The sequence below is a fragment of the Vigna unguiculata genome, chromosome 2 (genome assembly GCF_004118075.2).
Source record: "Vigna unguiculata cultivar IT97K-499-35 chromosome 2, ASM411807v1, whole genome shotgun sequence".
In the NCBI taxonomy this organism is placed as follows: domain Eukaryota; kingdom Viridiplantae; phylum Streptophyta; class Magnoliopsida; order Fabales; family Fabaceae; genus Vigna; species Vigna unguiculata.
The window spans coordinates 17,991,246-17,999,261 of record NC_040280.1 but is presented as its reverse complement, the minus strand read 5'-3'; the positions used below and the strand labels follow the sequence as shown (position 1 = coordinate 17,999,261).

Here is an 8,016-nt window from a genome sequence, read left to right as displayed (position 1 = left end):
TGAAGAAAAAGGTAAGATTACTGGGTTGGGAAAAAGATAAAGAGTTATATTTTCTTTTTTCAAATTATTGTTATTAATTTGATTTATTTAATAAAAATGTGTGTCAGTGACACACCCTTCGGTAGTCTTGGACCACCTTCAATGAACTTCACAATCTCAACATTTTGTTTCAGTAATTGTATGCACAACATAAATATCTACTTCATCTCTAATTTTCTCTGCATAAGTGGCTAACTCCATGGAATCCTTGTCCTATAGAAGAAGTTTCATATCTCTATCTATGCTTTCCTTATTAGGCTTCCACCATAACTTGAATTCACCAATATATTTAAATTCCTTTACTATATTCGCATCTTCAAAATATGACAACATATCAGGATCAACATTATGTATCCTATGTTTCTCCCCACCAACGTAAAGAAACTTCTTCTTCACCCTCAACAATTTCCCCATGTGGTGAATTGTTAAATTGAACCTAATTTCCCCCATTTCATACAATTTCTAACACTGATTCAAACAGATAACCCCAAATTATAGTTAATTCATACGCGAATGAAAATTGAAAACCTAATCAGATTAATTACAATAATATCAACTACTTACCCAATTTATTGTCACAGATGAAAACCCTAGGATTCGCTTACTCCAACCTCGCACTCATCGCACTCACTCTCGCACACTGCCTTCCCACTAGCTATTTGGTTCTTGACCAACACAACTTGCACACCAATGTCGTCATCATAGCACACGAGATGTACCTTTCAATCACACACCATCGTCGAAACACTCCCACACCAGTTTCACATATTCTCTCTTCTTCACGGGTTTAGTTTTAACTAAAACATTAAAAAAAATCTTTTCATTAATTTTTACAAACAAAAATTAAACTAAAAATATTTACTTTCAAATGTAAATTATAAAAAATAAATGTTTTAATTTCAGTAATAACTATTAAACTAAAAAAGGGTCACATCATCTATGTCGTTTGCCAAATCATTACAAATTTAACACCGTTTAAAATGGGGAATGTTTTTCACTTATTATAAAAGTAAAAGGATCATTTTTATATGAGCTTTGACAAAGGGACGAATTCCTATTTAGCAAGTTAGTACATGGATGAAAAACATACTTATCCTAGTAAGTATATATATATATATATATATATATATTGACATTCAAAAGTCCAAAATCTTCACCATATGTCGACACTTGAAAACAACCTTTACCGGAAGCCGACATCCAGTGCGATGCCCTCACCCCGCCTCCCCCTATACTTTTTGGGCCCATGAAATTGAAGCAATGCAATATACATGGTTGGTGTGGAGGAGCGTGACCTAACAGAGCTCGTGGAACATCCGATACCACGTGTGCATGGAGAATTAGCTCATTTACTTTGTTTGCCAATCCTAAGGACAACACTTATAAACAATGATGGACGACTTAATATCATGGATGTGGGCCACACTATTATGTTGTACAAAAATGTAACATCTCGTCTAGGGTGCTACTAAATTACTTTGTAAAATTCATGGGTTTCAAAACTTTTAATTTACAACTTTGATACCACATTTTATACCATGAAAATTAATAAATTTAAAACTTTCTTTATTTCTCAAACTTATAATCCATTTAAGTTTCCATAAATACAATAAAAAAACATGTTTAGACCAAGCTTGCTAAGGGGCACACCTAGATGAATGAAGAAGGGCTTTGGAGTTTAGACCAACACCTTGGACGAATTTTGCAGGGCAAAGGCGCATAAAAGGATCCTTAGAGAGGAAGAAAAACTTTTTTTGACCTTTGGAATGGCTTGAGCATTCTTGGAGAGCAAGGATGAAAGCATGGGTTGCATAAGTTTAGTTTAGGTTGGCCTAATTTCTAGACCACATGTAAAGGGTTGATTAATACTGAATTTGAGAGACACAATTGTGTTCATTTGTGAGCTTTGCTCTTATTAGGGTGATATTGAATTTGAGAGATACAATTGAGTGCATTTGTGAGCTTTGCTCTTATTAAGGTGTTCTACTCTTAGTTTTATCTCGAACATTGGTTGAAGTGGCCATAACAACTACTTATCTGGGTGGCCTAGTACCCTAAGTGGTGTGACATAATTTCTTCCTTTTTCCCCTTTTGTTCTCTTTATCCTTTTGTTTCATTTTTTTAGCTTATTATGTTCTTATGTTTATTTTTTCATGCTTCTGCAAATTATATGTTATTTCTTATTTTGTGTTCATTTCTTCTGCATAAGTGAATCCTTTTTTCTTTTTTGAGCTTAGTGTCTTTTCACATTTAAATAATCTTTTGATTTTCTTAATGTTGAATGAGAATCTTCTTAAAGTTTTCTTCACTTAAACACCATACTAATAAAAATATAAATAAAAGTTAAAATTGGTTTTTATCATGATATGTGTGTATGATGAAGTGGTTTTTATGTTACTATATGATTATGTTCCTTTATGATGGTACTTCACATGAGAGTTGTTTATGGTGTAGCATACAACTTCCAAATTATTAGATAAATTTATTTCATTATAAAATTTTGATGCTGTGAGTATTGAATTCTGTAAGTTATGTTTATATATGTATATATATATATATATATATATATATATATATATATATATATATATATATATATAATATTTCGTGCAACATTTATCCCATTAACGATAGATATGTTATTTTGATGTCGTGAGTTTTGAATACTTTTAAGTTATGTTTATATATATATATATATATATATATATATATATATATATATATATATATATATATATATATATATATATATATATATAATATTTTATGTAACATTTATCCCATTAACGATAGATATGTTGGGTATCAGAGTACCAGCACAAGTACTCACAACTAAAATACAAGATGAAAATAAAGGAACAAAAATAGATAATAGGCAATGAATATAATTTATTCAAGAAAAGGAAAAATTACATATCATTCTCTCTAATCCCAAGGAGAAAACAATAACAACCCCTCTCTTGAAAATAGGAAAAACTAATACAAGGAGAACCTTAAAGGAGAAACTAACCTTCTCTCTTAGAGGAGAAACTAATATTCTCTCTTAATTCTTCTCTCAAGCAAATAAAGCAAAAGGAATAGAAAGGGAGAGACTTTGGGATGATTTCCTAAGGAAACACTGGGCTCCTTTTATAACATTAAAAGTAAGCCCCAAAGTAAGTTCCCATCGATGTGAGACTTCTTTTCTCACAATCTCCCACTTGAAGATTTTAATGAAATTAATCAAATCTTCACACCATGCTTTATTCTCTGCCTTCATGTTGCTTGTTCTTCTGATAAACTTCAGTAGGATCAAATCCACGTAGACTTCATTGACACATAATTTTGATCCTCCAAAACGCAATGCAACACCCGAGGTTCCTTCTAAGGACCTCTTGTCAATACTTCACTGCTCTCCACCAAACCCGCCATGAACCTACTAATCACTCCCACTGCTTGTGCAATGTCTGGTTTTGTACACATCATAACATTCATAAGGTTGTCCACCACCGATGCACTCGGTACTCGAGACTTCTCCATCCTCTCCGCTTCACTGCTAGGACTCATACGTGAGGAACAATTGATAGAAAGTGGGGTCGAAATTGGCTTGCAATCTTGCATGTTGAAGCGCCGCAAGATTATCAGTAAGTATTTCTTCTGAGAAAGCCAAACCTTTCTATCTTTTTTTGTCTCGGTGAATTTGCATCCCTGAAATCCTTGTTTGCTGGTTCCAAGTCCTTCTTCTCATACTCCCTAGCCAATTACGCCTTCAATTCCTGGATTTGAACTTTGTTGGGGCCTACCTCCAACATGTCATCCACATACAACATCAATGGTCTAAACACCCAGTCTGTTGTAACCGAGGCTTATGAAGGAATCAAATCTCTGGTACGAACACCTGAGCTCTCTTTAAACCGTACTGAGATTTGTTCAACCATGCAAACCAAGTTTTCTTGTTCTTTAACGCCTTCTGGTTGGAGCATCATTTCATTTTTGCTTAACAATAACCTTGTGGGTAGTGGAACCCACAGGTGGTACCCTTTCACATTGTTAGCATAGCCCAAGCACTTAATTTTCCTCAGTTTCAAGCTCTACTCGTGCTTTGGATTCCTTGAACTGGTAACAACACATTTGACATCCTCTTGATGTAGTACACCCACAATCTCCTGGAGTAAACTTTGATTCTCCTAGTGATAACTCTGGTGATTCCCTTACATCAGAATAAATCAAGTCTTCTTGTGTTTTCTTTTTTCTTGGTAGTCAAACTAACAATCTGCAATCTATGACTATGTTTGTTGGCTTACCACACAGTGCTCGCGTAGAGGTAAAACAACCTTCTTGAGCCCGAGTAAAAGATTACGTTCTGCCTGGATTTGCAAACTTCGCTCTAACTTATACCCAAGTTTACGATGTCACATCAACATCGCTTCTTCTTGACTTGTCGATGCAACCATTGCATTAGCTTCCTGCAATGTATCTCCCAAAAGCACATACACATCTTCCATGATCTTTTGCACTTTCATGACCTACCAGATCTCTCCTCTTCTTCACAAAATATCTTCGTCCTCCGAGGTATTTGCCATACAACCTTATGAGGTTGGTGCCTCAGAGTTCTTTCCTCCATTCTTCAAATGCCAACAATCTTTCTTCACATGCCCTCTTTTGCCACAATGGTAGCATTTGAGACGCTTCTTACTTTGACATCTATCATGAGACTGACTCCCACTAGATCCACGTTCTGTTGATCTACCTTTTGTCATCACCAAAGCTTCTATTTGCCTTGCACTTTCCACCATATCCTCTTTGTTCTTTTGCCTGGATTCTTCTTCAAGAACAGCTCCGGCAACATCCTCAAAGTGTAGGAGGTCAGCAATGTTGTAATTTGTAATGTTGATGACAAGCTGATCATACGAATCAGGTAAACTCTGTAGTAGAAGCTCCGCACGTTCATTTTCAATTATGTTGAAATCTGCTGCTGAAAGTTGGGCAAACAACGTATTTAGATTGTTGATGTGGTCTGTCACCGATGTGGACTCACTCATTCGAAGAGTATAGAGTTTTCTCTTCAAGAATATTCTTGTGTGAAGTGACTTAACCTCGTACAGGCTTGTGAGAGTATCCCAAATCTCCTTCGCTGTAGTCTTCTCTGCAATGCTAGATAAAACCGCATCTACCAATGCTAAGTGCAAATTTGCTATAGCATTGTTATCTATTTCCTTCCACTTTTTATCTGTAATGGCCACGGGTTTTTCTTCAATTGCCGCTAGACAATTGTCCTTTCTCAAAATTGCCTTCATCTTCAGTTTCCACAATGAGAAATTTTTCCCATTGAACTTCTCTATCTCGTATCTTGTTGTCATGGCTTTAAAATCGATTTATGCACTTCTCACTATGAATAGTACTGTCTACTGGAACAATGGAGGCAGACCGTGAACCAGTGCATCAGGTAATTCCCAGAAAAGAGAGGTGGGTCACTAACGAACACGCTTAAGTACCAAGTCTTTCCTAGCCAGAACTTTCCTCGACATGCACTTTCACACTACCACATTTTATCCACTATCACAACACTATTCTAATGACAATAGCAACGAAAGATAATCACGCGAACCAACAGCTCTGATACCACTGTTGGGTATCAGAGTACCAGCACAAGTACTCACAACTAAAATACAAGATGAAAATAACGGAACAAAAATAGATAATAGGCAACGAATATAATTTATTCAAGAAAAGGAAAAATTACATATCATTCTCTCTAATCCCAAGGAGAAAACAATGATAACCCCTCTCTTGGAAATAGGAAAAACTAATACAAGGAAAACCTTAAAGGAGAAACTAACCTTCTCTCTTAGAGGAGAAACTAATATTCTCTCTTAATTCTTCTCTCAAGCAAATAAAGCAAAAGGAATAGAAAGGGAGAGACTTTGGGATGATTTCCTAAGGAAACATTGGGCTCCTTTTATAACATTAAAAGTAAGCCCCAAAGTAAGTTCCCATCGATGTGAGACTTCTTTTCTCACAAGATATGCTATTCGCAGGACGTCACATAATATTTTATTTATGGTAAACAAAATTAATATGTACCATATTATCCCTTGATTGTGAAGAAACAAAATATGTACCAAATTTCATCATAATAGACAAGTTTTCATTGTGATGAACGTAAAATTATACATCAATATAAAAATTATTTAAAATATTCATTAATAATTAAGATAATAAATAATCAAGTTAAATTAAATAAATTTAATACTATTCTTAATTATATGCTTATGGTAAAAACTAAAATCTCCAAAATAACGTATATAACAATTATTTGTTTTCCTAAAAAGAATTCAAAAACACGATTAAGATTAAGTAATTAGCTTATCAAATATAAAAAGAATACAATCACGACATTTAAATACTATCACTAGAGCAACCACGTTACTTAAAAAACATCTAAATATTACAAGCAAATATTGGTTGATGTATTAAATTAAATAAATAAAAAATCAAATGTTGAAGGTTTTTGAGATAAATACGATAATCTTGATAGTTAAATTTCTAATATCAAATACATCGTCTTATTTATCTCAAAAGATTTACTTCAAAGAACTTAACTAAACAAATAATCTGTAAAGTTGTTAATTATTTTGTTTAATTCATATTTTTTCCCATGATTATGGAATCAAGAGGAAGTAGAAATTCGATAGACTTTGAGAAAAAGACACAGCAACGAGATAGGATGCTAAGATATAGACCAAGAAAAGAATATATGAAAGGAAGAAAAAAATGCTGATAACAAAATGAAGAAAAAGGTAGGATTATTGGGTTGGGAAAAAGATAAAGAGTTATATTTTTTTTTTTCAAATTATTGTTATTAATTTGATTTATTTTTTCTTCTTCATCACCGTTTAATAAAAATGTGTGTCAGTGACACACCCTTCGGTCGTCTTCCGTTACTCCAACAACTTTTCCTAATTAATCAATGACTCAAGTACGATGTTTACGATATATTTTAAATGACTTAAAGTTTCTAAACAAGCTAACAAATTAGTTAAGATTACACAAAATAAATTAATCTAAATTATGATTTAAATATTTTATTATCTTCACCATTTTTTTATTAAATTTTATGCAGTATTAATAAATAAATTAAATATCAAATCTAAAATTTTATTTTGAAAAGTTAATAAAAGTTTTTTGAAGCTGCACTGTTTCATAGTCTACAACTCTATATAAAGTACGAATAATTAAAATGCTATACTAATTTATAATTGAAACGAGTCTTCCTTCTTTTTTTTAAGATGCTTCAGAAAAAACAATCACCTGCAAACCCACATTGGAACAAAAGAGTGCATCGTCAGTGTTATGTAACTATCATAAACACAAAACAATTATGTACTTATTTATTTTTGTTGGAAATTTCACATGAAATTTAGATAAATTATTTATAACTAAACAATTGTTGAAGTAAATTTTATGTATGGAAGATTACCTGTCTACACATTGGACAAGTTTCTTTGTGCTCCTTCCACCCATATATACAGCTGAGGTGGAAATGGTGATTGCACCTTGTTATAATCTTGGGATTTTCTTCGCAGTATTCTGTCACATATTAACAACATGTATCACATTCAAACTCACATCCTACTTATCAAAAAAAAATTTGCCAATCTAAAAACACTAAACTGCTCAGGAAAATACAAAATAACAAAAAGTTACTAACGGTCTTATAATAAAAATTTCGTCTTATATTAAAAATCAAACTTCAAATATCTTGCAATGCAGTTGCAGTTAAATAATTGGACAAGCTAAAAACTATATTACTCGATAAAAAAAAATATAAAAATTAAGAATTTAACCTAGAAAAATATTTGATAAAAGTTGAATAAAAAATCACCTTCAAAACAGGTAGGGCAGAAGTCAGAGGAGCTACTTGAGGTGGATTTTGAATTGTCCTTGGACGATGCAGTTCCATTTGGACGATGCAGTTCCATCGACTTCTGTCACTGA

The 8,016-nt window shown here is 33.0% G+C and overlaps 1 pseudogene; it reads right to left on the bottom strand.

The window, feature by feature from the left end:
- Nucleotides 1–5,052: 5,052 nt before the first annotated feature.
- Nucleotides 5,053–5,378, bottom strand: LOC114171967 (annotated as a pseudogene).
- Nucleotides 5,379–8,016: the final 2,638 nt, after the last annotated feature.